The sequence below is a fragment of the Panthera uncia genome, chromosome B4 (genome assembly GCF_023721935.1).
Source record: "Panthera uncia isolate 11264 chromosome B4, Puncia_PCG_1.0, whole genome shotgun sequence".
NCBI lineage: Eukaryota > Metazoa > Chordata > Mammalia > Carnivora > Felidae > Panthera > Panthera uncia.
In genome coordinates this window covers 130816963-130833309 of record NC_064809.1, presented here as the reverse complement: position 1 = coordinate 130833309, position 16347 = coordinate 130816963, and the positions used below count along the sequence as shown (strand labels likewise).

Below are 16347 nucleotides of genomic sequence, written 5' to 3'. Positions count from 1 at the left end.
GATGTGGGGCTCAAACCGACAAATCACGAGATCATGACCTGAGCCGAAGTCGGAAGCTTAATCAACTGAGCCATCCAGGTGCCCCAGAAATTAGATAACTTAAGTGAGATGGACCAATTCTAAAGTAATCTCTGCACCCAGTGTTGAGCTTGAACTCACAACCCCGAGATCAAGAGTCTAATACTCCACCAACTGAGCCAGCCAGGAGCCCCTGAAATGAACAAGTTGTTAAAAAACACAAATACTCAAACTGGCTCAAGAGGAAACTGAAATATGGATAGGCCTATAACAAACAAAGGCATCTGATTAATAATTTAAAACTTCCCACAAAGAAAAGTCCAGTCCCAGATAGCTTCACTGGTAAATTCTACCAGATATTCAAAGAATTATTACCAGTTGTGGTAGATTGAAGAATGGCTCCCCAAAGAGATCTATGTCTTAATCTGAAGATCCTGTGAATGTTAATTTACATGGCAAAAGGGATTTTGCAGATGTGATTAAGTTAAGAATCTTGAGATGGGGAGATCATTTTGGATTATTGGAATGGGCCCGATGTAATCACAAAGGTCCTTATAGGAGGGATGATGGAAGAGTCAGAGTTAGATCGCAACGTGAGGAAGGAAGCAGAGGGGAGCAGAGTCGAAAAGAGAAGCTACTACTTAGCTGGCGTTGGGGATGGAGGAAGGAGCCATAAGCAGCTTCTAGCAACTGGAAGAGGTAAGGAATAGATTCTCTCCTGGACCACCCAGAAGGAACCAGTCCTGCCATACCTTGATTTTAGTCCTTTAGACTCATTTTGGATTTTTGATCTCCAGAATTATAAAAGAATAAATTTGTTATTTTAAGCCACTAGGTTTATGGTAACTCTTTACAGTAGCAATAGGAAACTAATACACCAGACTTCCACAAACCCTTCCAAGAAACAGAAGAGGAAAGAACACTTCCCAATCATCATATGAGGCCAGTATTACTCAGATACCAAAACCAAACAAGGACGTCACAAGAAAACTACAGACCAGTATCCCTTTTAGACCCCAAAATCCTGAACAAAATACTATTAGACACAATTTAGGTACAAAAATCCTGAATGAAATACTGGGAAACTGAATCCAACAACATATAAAAAGGATTATACACCACGATCAAGTGGGATCTTTCCTGGGAGTATAAGGTTGGTTTAACGTCCGCAGAAGAGGGTTCATGTATGGAGCCTCAGACTGCTCTCCTTAGAAGTGCTTATGAGGTTGGCCCTTAGCTGGCCAACATGGATTTTAGGACCAGTAAGAGCAGCTCTCCGTGCCTCCACTGTTTGTACAAAGAGTGTGGTCTATGCTAAACATCTGCTTTCCTTCTGGAGTCAGAATTTTGGTACATGCTAAACAGAGAGTGCCTACAGGACCAGCCCCTATTAAAAATCTTGGGCACTGAAGTTATCAAATGAACTTCCCTGGTAGACAACATTTCACTCCTACTGCCATGACTTGTTGGAGGAACTAGGTGTCTCCTGTGTTGACTCTACAGGGAGAGCATTCTGGAAGCTTGTACCTGATTTCCTCTGGACTTTGCCCCATGGGCTGTTTCCCTTTGCTGATTTTGCGCTGTATCCTTCCACTATAATAAAACTTTAGCCATGAGTATGACTATATGCTGAGTCCTATGAAAACTCCTTGTGAATCATCAATCCTGAAGGTGGTCTTGGGGACTCCTAACACATTCAATCTCAGTCAATGTAACATATCACATTAACAGAATAAAAGACAAAAAACCCACATAATTATCTCAATAGATGCAGAAAAAAGCATTTGATAAAACCCAACACCCTTTCACAACAAAGATACTCAACAAACTAAGAATAGAAGGGAACTTCCACAATCTGATAAAGGGAATCTACGAAAAACCCCTAGCTAACATCAAACTTAGTGGTGAAAGACTGAATGACATCCCCCTAAGATCAAAAAGACAAAGATGTCCAATGTCACCATTTCTCTTTAACATTGTTTTGAAGGCTCTAGCTAAGGTAAACAGGCAAGAAAAAGAAATACAAGGTATCCAGCTTAGAATGAAACAAGTAAAATTACCTCTATTTACAGATGAGATGATCTTATACATAGAAAATCCTAAGGGATACATCAAAAAACTATTAGAACTAATAAATGAGTTTAACTAATAAAGGTTGCAGGATACAAGATCAATATATGAGAATGAATTCTATTTCCATATGCCAGTAAGGAACATTCCAAAAGTGATATTAAGAAAACAATCTAAGTTACAATACCAACAAAAATTATGAAACACTTAGCAATAATTTTAACAAAAGATATGTTATGGAAACTACAAAACATTGCTTAAAGGAATTAAAGAAGATGCTAACAAATGGAATATATTTATGGATTAGAAGACTTAACATTTTAAGATTATAATACCCCTGCAATTGATCTACAGAGTTAATACAATCTCTACCAAAATCCCAGCTGACTTTTTAAAATTTTGCTTTTTAATGTTTACTTATTTTTGAGAGAGACAAAGACAGAGCACAAGCAGGGGATGGGCAGAGAGAGGGGGAGACACAGAATCCGAAGCAGGCTCCAGACTCTGAGATGTTAGCACAGAGCCCAATGCGGGGCTCGAAAACATGAACCCCAAGATCGTGCCCTGAGCTGAAGTGGGAAGCTTAACCAACTGAGCCACCCAGGCTCCCCTGCAGCTGACTTTTAAAAAGAAATTGGTAAGCTGATCTTAATATTTAAACGAAAAGTGCAAGGGACCCAGAATAACTAAAACAATTTTGAAAAAGAAGAGAACAGTTGGGGGACTCAAACTTCCTGACTTTAAAACTTGTGAGGCGCTGGCATAAGGATAGGCATATAGATCATTGGAAAAGAACTGACAATTCAGAAATAAATGGAACTGTTTATGGTTAACTGATTTCCCACAGGGGTGCCAAAACAATTCAATGAAAGAAAGAAATGTTGGTTGTTTTTTTTTGTTTTTTTTTTTTTTGTTTTTTTTTTTAAGAAATGGTTCTGGGACAACGGGATATGCATGTGCAATATATTGAAGTTGGACCCTAACCTCATCTTGTACAGAAAAATTAACTCAAAACGGGTCATAAACCTAAATGTAAGAACTAAAATTATAAAAATTCCCAGAAGGAAACACAAGAGTAAATCCTCATGACCTCAGGTTAGAAAACAGTTTCTTAGAAGCACAAGCACAGTCTGTCTTTTCCAAAGAAGATATACAGGGGTACCCGGCTAGCTGAGTCTGCAGAGCGTGCGACTCTTGACCTTGGGGTCATGAGTTCAAGCACCATGTTGGATGTAGAGATTACTTAGAAATAAAAAAATTTTAGGGGCACCTGGATGGCTCAGTCGGTTAAGTGTCCAACTTCCGCTCAAGTCATACTCTCACAGTTGGTGAGTTCGAGCCCCATGTCGGACTCTGTGCTGACAGCTCAGAGCCTGGAGCCTGCTTTGGTTTCTGTGTCTCCCTCTCTCCCTTCCCCTCCCCCACTTACGCTCTGTCTCTATCTCTCTCAAAAATAAAATAAGCATAAAAAAATAATAAAAAATCTTAAAATTTTTTTAATGTTTATTTTTGACAGAGAGAGAGAGACAGACAGACAGAGCATGAGCGGGGGAGGGGCAGAGAAAGGGAGACACAGAATCTGAAGGAGGCTCCAGGCTCCGAGCTGTCAGCAACAGAGCCTGACACGGGGCTTGAACCCATGAGTGTGAGACCACGACCTGAGTCGAAGTTGGACGCTCAACCGACTGAGCCACCCAGGTGCCCCCAAAAAATAACAAATAAAAAAATCTTAAAAAAAAATGTACAAGTCAACAGTAAGCACATGGAAACATTCTCAACATTATTAACCATTAGGGAAATGCAAATGAAAACCACAATGAGGTACCACTTCATACCCACTAGGATGGCCACAATCAACGTAGATGAAACAAGTATTGGTGAGGATGCGGAGACACTGGAACCTTCACACACTGATGGTAGAAATGCAAAATGGTGCAGCACTGGGGAAAATACCTGGGTGGATCCTTGAGAAGTTAAACATGGAGTTGCCGGGGCCCCTGGCTGGCTCAGTTGGTAGAGCGTGTGACTCTTGATCTCTAGGGTGTGAGTTCGAGCACCACGATGGGTGTAGAGATGACTTAAGAAAATAAACAAAAATAAAATATGACCCTCAAATTAAAAAAAAAAAAAAATCCATAGAGTTGCCATACGACCTAGTCATTCCACTCTTAGGGATATATTCATTTTTTTTTTTTTCAACATTTATTTATTTTTGGGACAGAGAGAGACAGAGCATGAACGGGGGAGGGGAAGAGAGAGAGGGAGACACAGAATCGGAAACAGGCTCCAGGCTCTGAGCCATCAGCCCAGAGCCTGACGCGGGGCTCGAACTCACGGACCGCGAGATCATGACCTGGCTGAAGTCGGACGCCCAACCGACTGCGCCACCCAGGCGCCCCACTTAGGGATATATTCAAAAGAAATGAAAATATCAGTCCACACACTTATACACGAATATTCATAGCAGCATTATTCATAATGTCTAAAGAGTGGAAATAACATGAATGTCCATCAATAGATGAATGGATAAACAAAATGTGGTATATACAGTGGAATATTATTTGGCTATGAAGCGGAATGAATGACTGGTACGTGCTACTACATGGATGAACCTTGAAAACATAATGCTAAGTGAAGAAGCCAGAGACAAATTGTATGGTCCCATTTATATGAAATGTCCCAAATAGGCAAATCCACAGACACAAGAATCAGATTAGCGGTTGTCAGGGCCCGGAAGCTGGAAAGTGACTGCTGATGGATATGGGGTTTGGGGGTGATGAAAATGTTCTAAAACACTTTCTAAAACATGTTCTAAAATGTTCTGAAACATTGATTGTGGTGATGGTGCACAACTCTATTGGTCTACTAAACGCCACTAAATTGTATGCGTACTCTAAGTGGGTGAATCATATGGCCTGTGAAATTACATCTCAATAATGTCCAAAAAAATAGTCAAGGGGACAGTTGGGTGCACTCTCTCAGAGGAGAGGCTGGAGCAGGAGAGATAAATTGTAAGATATGGGGCAGCAGAAGGGGGTGGATGAGCTTTCACTGGAAAGATACATAGAGGGGTAAGAAAATTCGGGATTGAGTCCTGAGCCCCTTCCTCATTGGAGGGAGGGAGGGAGAGGAGGGGGATTCAGAAAGGAGGCTACATAGGTAAATAGGCACAGCCAACAGGGAAGAAGAAACCCACGTGGTGTGGACGAGCTGAGGCCGAGAGAGGAGAGTGTTGTGGGAAAGGGGGATCAAGTTTGTCAAAGGCAGTGGAATGGGCAGAAAGGTGCAGGCAGACTGTCGTGCACTTTTGGCAAAAAAAAAAAAAAAAAAAAAAAAAAAGTCAACAGTGGGCTCCAGTGAAACCTCCCTGAAGCAGACGGGGGTCCAGTGAGGTTGAAGGAGTAGGAAAAAAAGCACAGAGTTTGGTGTCCAGCACACGGGGAAGAATCTCAGCTCTGCCACTCATTGCCTAAGTGACCTTAGGAAAGACACCTGCTTCTTCAACTCCTATATGAGGAAAGCACTGCCGGCTTTTCTGGGTCGGTGAGGAGATTGAATATCGGCCTGTACAAACTGCCTGACAGTGGTGGGTGCTTGCGTTGTCAGAAGCTCTCGCTCCTGGGGCGCCTGGCTGGCTCAGTTTGTAGAGCGTGCGACCCTTGATCTCAGGGTCACGAGTTCAAACCCCACACTGGACGAAGAGCTGACTTTAAAAAATAGATAAATAAAATGCGAACAACAATGATACATTATCATCGAGTGGAAAAAAAAAAAAAAGAAAAAAAGAAGCTCTACCTCAAGACAGGCAGCCAGCTGTGTGATCTTCGGCAGTTTCCTGAACCTCTCTGAGCCTCAGTTTTCCGGAGGTTCAGGGAGGAACATTAGTAAAATCGACCTCACTGGCCCGTAGCAAGGGTTAGATCAGAACACGCAAGTAAAACACTCAGCACGGTGCCTGGCACAGTCAGAGCTCCGGGAAGAGCTGGATGTTCCCTTCTGCTCTCAGCTCTGGCCCCGATGTCTGCTCTTGGTGGGTGACAATCAGGTGGTAGTGTGGGCAGTGGAGAGCAGCTCCCTCAAACCATGTTCCCGCAGGGCCGGGCCGGGCCGCCTCAGCAGCCGCTCAGGTCAGCCAGCCCAGAATCAACGGGCCACCAGGAGGGTTCAGACTGAGAGAGCAGGGCTCTGGGCCTCAGCCGTAGCAGGGTGAGTGCGTGGGGGGTGGGGAGCCTGCAGCCTTTCCTTGGCTTGTATTGGCTCCCAGCCTGGCAACATGATCGCCCCCTTGACCCCGAGAGGGAACAACTGCACCGGGGCCATCCCATGACTGGTATCCCGCACACAAGTCCCGCTTAACCTTGAGCAGCTGCCCCAGCCACCCCAACAGCTGGGCCCCGCTGGCCATAAATCACCCATGACACAAGCCGGCCAGCTCCTGGCAGTGGGGGTGGGGTGGGGTGGGGTGGGGGAGCAGGCCGGGGCTCAGAAACACGCCCCCCTGGTCCCCAAATCCCATCCATTCCGTTCAAGCCGAGGGTGGCAGCTTTGAATCCTTGCGGGCAAACTTTTCTTAAATATCCAGAGGCCTTTCGACACCATGCAGCGGAAGCAATGTGGACGTACGGGGAGAGGCTGCGCGGAGAAGCCAAGTTGGAAACTGGGAAGCCTGACATAAAAGTCGCTGGTTCACACACACCCGTGGGGGCCGTGGGGACGGCAGGGGCGCTCTCTGGCCTCTCGCCTCGGCCGCAAACACTGCCGTGCACAGGAAGCCAGCTAATCCACGGGTTCCCCTGAACACAGCGCCAGGGAGCCGCAGCCCAGGGACCAGGACACCCGCCCAGGGCTATGTGAGCGCAGACACCAGAAGACAGTCTGGATTTTTCCCTTATCTGATGAGAGTGAATTCCAGGCAGTTCATCCACGTGTTTACTTTGCTCCCGTGTGATTTGTCTAGAAATGTCTGAAATGGCATTTTTCCTTTAACATCGTAATGGGCAGCAGAAAGGAAAACAGTATTAATGGGTTACTTGCCATGAGATTTGAAACGGCAAAGAAGTGGCAGGGGGTGGAAGCAAACGTGGGTGTCAACCACATTCTGGCGAACTTCACGGGTCTTTCCATCTTCAAAAGGCTGGAAAGAAGAGTGCAAACATGAAAACGGTTGTTTCGGGGTGCTGGGGTGATTCGCTTCCAAATATTTGTCCTCGGCAAAAACGAACCTATCAGGTCGGGATAATGGTTCCCCTGGGGTGTTCTAAAAGAATAGTGGTAACATGCTTGCATGCTATTTTATTTCATTTTCGGTTATATGTACAAAGTTACAAAATTCAAAAGGTACAAAAAAGTTTTGCCACACAAAGCCTTCTTCTCATTGTTTCTTAGGGACCCTATCCCACCCCTCAACTCCAGGAGCCACTGCAGAAACTTCTCTGCATCTTTCTACAGATAGTCTGTGCATAAGAGACACGTTCCTTTCTTATTTAAACAAAGGGGAACGTACTGGACACACACCATTCTACATCTGGCTCCTCCTGCGTATTAACACCTGTTGAATCCTGTTCACTGTAACACACTTCGCCTCTTTTCAAAGGCTACAGAGCGGGGCGCTTGGGTGGCTCAGGTCATGATCTCACAGTTCGTGGGTTCGAGCCCCGTGTTGGGTTCTGCGCTGACAGCTCAGAGCCTGGAGCCTGCTTCGGATTCTGTCTCCCTCTCTCTCTGCCCTTCCCCCAGTCACTGTTTCTCCGTCTCTCAAAAATAAATAAACGCTAAAAAAAAAAAAAAAAAAAAAAAGGCTACAGAGGACTCCTTCATATGAACTATTTATTTATTTATAAGTCATCTCTACACCACATGTGGGGCTCAAACTCACAACCCCGAGATTAAGACTCGCATGCTCTACCAACTCAGCCAGCCAGGCACCCCTCACGTGAACTATTTAAACAAATCCCCTATTAGTAGACATCTGGACTGTTTAGAATAAGTTGATATTATATCAATGGCGCGATACACAGACTTTTCATGTTATTTGTATAAATGTATGTGGGTCATAGGATCAATGCCTAGAAGCAGAATTAGTGGAACAAGGGGCATGTCCATTTTAAGTTTTCATAAATATTGCCAAATTTGCTAGCTGCGAATTGTACCATTTTACAGTCTCCCAAGCAAGGCATGGGAGCACCTGTTTCCCAACATTCTAGCAACACAGCGTTATCAAACTTTTTGGACTTTGCCAACCTGACAGATTTAAAAGGATGTGTCAGGCTAATTACGACGTATGCTTCTCCTATTATGAGGGAGACTGAGCATTTTTGCATTTGTTTGACTCATTTCTTTTTTTACTGAGAAGTGTCTGTCTGTCCTCCCTCCATTTGTCGATTCCATTTTGTATGGGGTTCTTGGTTTTGCATTATCAAATTCATATTTAGAAAATATAATTTGTAAAACAAATTGAGAGAACGTAATTTATAGTGTGAAAAAATCCCCACCCCTTCAGCACAAAAATCAGTTATTTTGGGTGTTGTCCCTTGATACTCTTTTCCATAGACATACTTTTTTTTTTTTTTTTTACATTGAGACAAATAATTAATAATATCTACCATTTATCCAGGGGCACCTGGGTGGAACAGTCAGTTAAGCCTCTGACTCTGGCTCAGGTCATGATCTCACAGTTTGTGGGTTTGAGCCCTGCATCAGGCTCTGTGCTAACAGCTCAGAGCTTAGAGCCTGCTAAGGAGTCTGTGTCTCCTTCTCTCTCTGCCCTCCCCCCGTTCATGCTCTGTCTCAAAAATAAATAAACATTAAAACAAAACAAAACAAAACAAAACAAAAGCCACAAAACAGTGTTTATTGAATACATCCTGGATGCCGGGCATTGTAGCAAACAATTGTAGGGGTACATGAAATTTCTAGTTCTGCTTTTTCACGTAATGTAGCAGGAGTGGTTTCTTGTTGCAACACCGTCTTTATGATTCTCTCTTGTAATGGCTGTTTAGCATGCTGTGGCAATAGTGTATGTACGATCGTGTAATTAGCCGTTCTTAATTGTTAACTTTCGGTTGCTTCCATTGCCTTATAATTTCTGATTAGGACACCTTTCAAATCTCTTTTAAAAATTAAATTCTTACATTGATGTCGTCAATTGCATCTTACTTTAAATTTTTTGTTTTAACATTTATTCATTTTTGAGAGACAGAGAGAGACAGAGCATGAGCGGGGAAGGGGCAGAGAGAGAGGGAGACACAGAATCCGAAGCAGCTCCAGGCTCTGAGCTGTCAGCACAGAGCCCGACGCAGGGCTCGAACCCACAGACCGCGAGATCATGACCTGAGCTGAAGTTGGCCGCTTAACTGACTGAGCCACCCAGGTGCCCCAATTGCTTCTTACTTTAATGTCAAATAAACCTTCTTAAAGTATTTATAAATATTCAGTCATTGTAAGTGAAATGTGTGCCTTGTAAAATAGGAAATGAAATGGCAAAAGTAACTAGGAGCTATAAAGGGCACACAGAAACACACATGCACATATATGTACACATATACTTGCCTTGCACGCAAACTACTTACCGCAGCTGCTTCTCCATTTGATGGAAACTTTCCCCAAGATTTAAAATTATGGATGGAAAATTATATCACTCAACTTGCTGCAGAAAGGTTTCATTTAATACAAATTGTTTGTAAGCACTTTACAAGCTAAATCAAGACACGTACATTTTAGTATGACTTGCTCCTCAATTATCAATATAAAAAGCAAGTGAGGGGCGCCTGGGTGGCTCAGTCGGTTAAGCGTCCAGCTTTGGCTCAGGTCATGATCTCATGGTTTATGAGTTTGAGCCCCGTGAAAGGCTCTGTGCTGACAGCTCAGAGCCTGGAGCCTGTTTTGGATTCTGTGTCTCCCTCTCTCTCTGCCCCTCCCCTGCTCAGGCTCTCTCTCTCAAAAATAAATAAACCTTAAAAAAATTAAAAATAAAATGAAAAGCACATGTGAGTTCCCCTCACATATCATAAAAGTGTAATAAAAAGAATTACTTTGGCCCTATACTACCTTTAAAAGTGTGGTAGTGAAAGTGGCCACCATTACGTGTGTTTACATATGTAAAAGCTTGTTTCACAAAAAGGCTTCTTTTCTTTTCGTCTTAATTTTTTAAAGTTTATTTATTTGGGGGAGCCTGGGTGGCTCAGTCGGTTAAGCATCTGACTTCGGCTCAGGTCATGATCTCATAGTTCATGAGTTCAAGCCCCACATGGGGCTCTGTGCTGACAGCTCAGAGCCTGGAGCCTGCTTCAGAGTTTGTGTCTCCCTCTCTCTCTCTGCCTGTCCCCGCTCACACACACACTCTCTCTCTCTCTCTCAAAAATAATAAACACTAAAGTTTATCAATGCATGCGATCATGACCTGAGCCAAAATCAAGAGCTGGATGCTTACCTGACTGAGCCACTCAGGTGCCCGGCTTATTTTCTCTTAGTTTTCTAAGTAAAATGCTTTTATATGATGTCAAAAACAAAAAAAAAAAAAAAAAAAAAAAAAAAAAAAAAGCAAAATTACACATACAATATAGTTGCAATCATTTTAAACAAATAAAATATACCTAATAGAGGGGAGAAAAGGTTCTAAGGAAATACACAAAAAAGTTTAGAGTGGTGTTACCAAATTTTGTAATATAGTATTAGTTTGACAATGAAAACCAAGATATAAAAATAATATTTTTTAGGGAGAGAAATCATAACAGTTACTATAATAATCTGACTTAGGGGCCAGAACATTTGGGGAAGAATTTCTGGGGTCCACACATACAGTGAACTTATCCCAAACTATGTAGCAGCACCTTTGTTGATTGCCTTGACCTCTGCACAGCCAATGGCAGAATTCAGCTTGGGCAGGATCTTTTTCCCTTGTAATCAAACAGAGCAGAATTGATGTCAGATGTGGGCAGGCCCAGATCTGAAAGGGGTTTCTCATATTGAAGGTTAATGTTCATCTTCTTGATGGACAGATATCAAAATTATGGGAACAAGGTTACCCAGCACCACACACACACACACACACACACACACACACACACACACCACACACACACACGCATTGTATTAAGCAGTTGTGATTGTGCATCTCCACTCTCATGTTATAGAGCATTTTTTACTTAAAAAGTGGTCCGTTCCCACAGTGTGAAACAGAAGGCAGCAGAATCCTGAAGAAGAAAATAGGGAACAAACACCCAAAGTTTAGAGATCGTTCTGGTCATTTTGACACAGCAAGCCCACGGGGGTGGGCATATCACCCACCTCTAGTGCAGGAAGGGCCCCATCTCTTGCCCACACACCCGGAGGAGGTCAGCCAAGAACAGACAAAACGCCGTAGTCCCCAGTCCTGCGGATGGAGGCACCGTGCCCCTCTGAGCAGGGGCGCATGCAGTCGTGTGGGTTATTTCCTTGCCGCACTGGTGAATGGATGCCCAGCACCCCCAGGTCCTCTTATCAAGGGGAATTGCGGAGCTCCTTCCCAGAGAGCCCCTTCGCACTCAGGATTCTGCTTGACTAGCTAAATCAGTGAACATGTTGTAGATTGTAGCTTTCCCTCTGTTGTGGCTCTGAGGTTTTATCACTAACAAATTTGGCTGCCAAGGCAACCGTGCAGCAGTTTAGTCTCCTGACACCCATCCACCTAGGCTGGCTTTTGATCCACGCGGGCTGGCTTAAGTGGCAGGACTTTGAGGTTGTGTTTGGTGTTTTGCGAACTCTTACCATTAAATCCCCTCGCCCTCAAAAAACCACAGAGAAATGGCCACTCAGTGGCTGTCAAGGGTCACGCTTTCCCCTTCTATGTCCAGTTCTTTCTCGTTTGTCTTCCTCCCTGCCTACTAGGCAAATGCAGAGACCATCGGAGGGAAGAGTCGGGATTGGAAGGAGGGGCATGGTGAGGCTCAGCCATGGACCGAGGGGTGACCTTTCACCCCTGCGTTGCTCTTCGTAGCTTGTCTGCTGATGCCATTGGCCCAAGGTCACCCAGTTTGGATGGCAGAGCTAGATACCGAGTTCTGGCATTCTGATGTCCAACCTGTTGTCTTTTCCACTGTGCTGAGCTGGGGAAGCTGGGGAATTACAGAGGAGGTGGGCCTCCAGGGAGCACGGAGAACAGCTTTGGATTGCTGCTCAGCTGCATTACTAAAGGTGCCAGGCCATGTCAGCCAGCCAGGCTTCTTTCAACGACAGGTCCCTGGAGTCCAAACCCACAGAACCCAGTGCCTACCACATCGTGTTGAAATATTCCAGGCCTGCTTTTGTTTTCCTGACATCTCTCTCTCCCCTGGGGAACTGACTCCATTTCATCCCGTGGTGGGATGCTCCCTCATAGGGCCACCTAATTGTGGGACTGGGTCCTATCGTCAAGGTTTGGACACGTATGGTGCTTCATCTCCCATGGACATGCAGCCCGATGGTTACTCCCAGTCCGTCTTGCTGTAGGGACACCAGGAGGGACAGGGTTCTTCTTTCAGGTTGTGACCTTTAATGGTGGAGGCTGCCTTTCTCACCAGGGAAAGAGAGTCTGATTGTGGCCAAAGGGAATGAGACAAACATGCAAAGGGAAATAACGACCAGCAGAGTCAAGAAATGGAGAGCCATATCCACTCTGTGCCATCTGGCCATGCCCGCAGCCAATACCTCCCCTGAGCTTTGCTGTCGCCTGGATCAACCCATTATCACCCAATTTCTGCACTGGTTCCTGACTACAGTTCAATGTGAAGGCCAGGTATAGCTCTTCTTACCACTTACTGGAATGATCAGTTACCAATCATTATCTAGATAGGTAAAATGACCCAACATCAGTGAATAAGTAGAACATAATACTGAAAGGGGCGCCCGGGTGGCTCAGTCGGTTAAGCGTCCGACTTTGGCTCAGGTCACGATCTCACGGTTCAGGAGTTTGAGCCCCACGTCGGGCTCTGTGCTCACAGATCAGAGCCTGGAGCCTGCTTCGGATTCTGTGTCTCCCTCTCTCCCTGTCCCTCTTCTGCTCTCTCTCAAAAATAAATAAACATTAAAAAAAAATTAAAAAGAGAAAAAGATTCTCTTAAAAAAAAAAAAAGAACATAATACTGAAAAATATGGTTCTGAAGCCAGATTACATGGGCTTGCAAATTCACTACCAGTACAAATTTGGCTATATTATTTAAGTTTCCCTAAGCTTCATTTTTCTTATCTGTAAAATGCAGATGATAAAGATAATACATACACAGTAAGAACTCACGAAAAGCACATTATTAGTATCACATGAAGACTGTAAAAGCACTTGAACCTGTAGTGAAGTTTGACTTCAGTAACCCTTATTATCGTGCTCTTTTTATATGGTTAACATTTTTACTTTTATTACATGTATTTATTATTTTTGTTGCTGTTGGCTACTATTATTTGCTACCATTAAGATTTTTTAAAGATTTGTATTATTTTTCAGCTATGTCTACACCCAACGTGGGGCCCAAGCTCACAACCCCAAGACCAAGAGTCCCACATTCCACTGACTGAGCCAGCCAGGCGCCCCCACAGTTAACATTTCTGGAAGGCTTACCCCGTGCCGGGCACCGTGCTAAGTCCTCTACATGGATGCTGTCATTGCAAGCGCGTGGTGGCAAGAAGAAATGTTTACAAGTGCCTACTCGCACGGCTGCCTCCATCACAGAGACTGCTTCCATCCAAATGCCCACAGAGAACGCGTCCAGCCTTTCTCTCTCTCCCTCCCTTGCTCTCCCTGATGGGAAGAGGAGTTAACCTAAGGTTTAGAGCTTGACAATCACTTTCTTTGTAGGTGGCTTCACTTTAAAATGATCGGCAGGGGCGCCTGGGTGGCTTGGTCGGTTGAGCGTCCGACTTCGGCTCAGGTCATGATCTCACAGTCTGTGAGTTCGAGCCCCGCGTCGGGCTCTGTGCTGACGGCTCAGAGCCTGGAACTGCTTCAGATTCTGTGTCTCCCTCTCTCTCTGCCCCTCCCCTGTTCATGCTATGTCTCTGTCTCAAAAATAAATAAACGTTAAAAAAATTTTTTTTTAATGATCGGCAGGCACCCATTCCTTTTCCGTCCTACCTGTGGGAGGTGGCTGGTCTCACTCTCTTACAACTTTCCTACCTACCCCCTGGGGGCCCAGCTGTCTTCATTCCTAATGGGGAGAGTAGGAAGGCCGGACTGGGCCACAGGCCTAAGCCAAGTTCCCAGCACAAGTAACCAAAAGCCCTGGGTTATAGCTCTGGTTTGCCCAGGTTGATAGAATATTTTCTCATATGCTAGAGTAACCTATAAAGACTCTGGTACACAGGCCTGGCAAATACAGGAAAGGGAGATGGAGAGAAAAACAGTGATTTAAATGATGGAAGTGATTGTACCCACCACCCAGCGCAGTGAATCTCTGGCCCAGAGTGTGGAGACAGAAGACCCAAATCTGCAGCTCGTCCGACCTACTCAGATCCCATATGCTCCTTAGAGCACGGGCATCTCACTACTAAAAGTGATTCTAATGCCCAAGGACGGGGATTTCTCACAAAACATTAGCCTTCAGATGCAAGCTAGCTACTTCCTCTCATGCTCAACAGTGGTCTTCTTTTCTAAAACAGGAGAGGAAACTGGCTGCATCGGACTCACTGTGGGACAGGATGATCCCCACCGGGGCACCTGCCAAGGGAGTTTGAAGAGCAGTTTTGAACCATGAGCAACTTTCCCCTTAACCAAGAGCATCAGTGCCTGCTCTCCATTTCCAAGTTAGCCTTTTGTGTCTGCTCTGAGGGTCAGTGCCCTGGAGGGGAGAAGAGGTGAGGAAGCATTCCAGGCCCCTAGACGCTAAGTTACTCGTGCTCAGAGGGTGAGGCATCCTGCCCGCTTTTGCGCAGCTGAGTGGCAGAATCCAGGCTCAAACCCAGGTCTCCTTGGAGGCACAGGCCCTGGTCCTAACCACTCGACCGCCTCTGCAGCCTAGTTTAGCAGCTTGCTCTGTCTTGCTCTACAGAGGCACAAATCACAGAAGCTGGAGGGAACAGGTAACCATCCAGCACAGCCCGTCACCCAGTAACGCTCCTCTCTCTTTCCAGCATCTTCAGTGGCCCTTCAGCTCACTTCTGTTCAGATACCTTGAGGGCTGGTGAGCTCATTTACCTCTCTCCAGGCCACCTGTCTCATTGTTAGAGATGCTGTCTCCTACTAAATTGAGCTCTGACTGTAAGGTCCTAGCTCCACCCTCTAGGCCCTACCTGTCTGCCAAATCCACAAGATGGTCTTTCCCTTACCTGAGGCCCGCGTTCCCCCAGAGGCTTGTTATGCCTTTACTGTCCTTTTATGTGCCACATGCAGGGACACACACAGCACTATTACTGCCTTCAGAATGCTCACAGACTAGACGGGCGCTGGTTGTGGGCATGGAAACCAACCAGCAGGTCAGTGAGGAGAAACCAGAGCCAGGGAGGCACTGCAAGCAGATGCACAGTGGGAGCCGGCAGGAGTAGAGACACCTTCACCGATGCTTCCCCAGCACCGAACACAGCTCCTGGCACGCAGCTGGGGTTACGTAATGATAATGAAACCAGTGATGCCAGGGAAGGCTTCCCCGTCAAGGTGTTGTCCAGGCTGGGCCTTGGAGGAAGGATCTATGTCAGGCTAGGAGAAGACGGAGTCTGAAAAACCCCAGCATTGTAAAATCTTGATTTGCTTTCAACACTGAAAAATTCCGGGCACCTGGGTGGCTCAGTCGTTAAGCATCTGACTTCGGCTCAGGTCATGATCTCACAGTTGGTGAGTTCGAGTCCCACAGTGGGTGAGCACGAGCCCTGCTTCTCTCTCTCTCTCTCTCTCTCTCTCTCTCTCTCTCTCTCTCTTCCCCTCTCCCCCTCCCCTTTCCCCCTCCCTCCATCTGTCCTTTCCCCCTCAATATAAATAAACTTTAAAAAATAAATGAAATAAAAAGTCATTTGAATGGATGAAAGAGCAGAAAATATGCAGCTGAAGTGAAAAATACTATCCTGTATAGGTATGAGGAAGAAACTCAGAATAAAGCACAGAGATAAAAAAAGACAGAAAATATAGAAGACAGGCTCAGAGATGAAGAGGATAGAATAATCAGTTGAGCCCTAAGAAGGGTCCAGAAGGAAAGAATGGAAAGAACGGGGTGCGGATAATGTTCAGAGATAATTGTCATAGTATTTCCTAAAACGATGGATCCTCAGAGTCAAAAGGCAGATGAAGCTTCAACTAGGATAAATGAAAATATATCCAAATCTAGA

At 45.1% G+C, this 16347-nt stretch overlaps 1 protein-coding gene across 1 annotated transcript in view; it reads left to right on the top strand.

Moving 5' to 3' along the window:
- The window catches only part of SLC25A17 (solute carrier family 25 member 17), a 359412-nt gene that overhangs the window by 87804 nt on the left and 255261 nt on the right, over nt 1-16347 (top strand). The gene's annotated exons all lie outside the window — the stretch shown is intronic.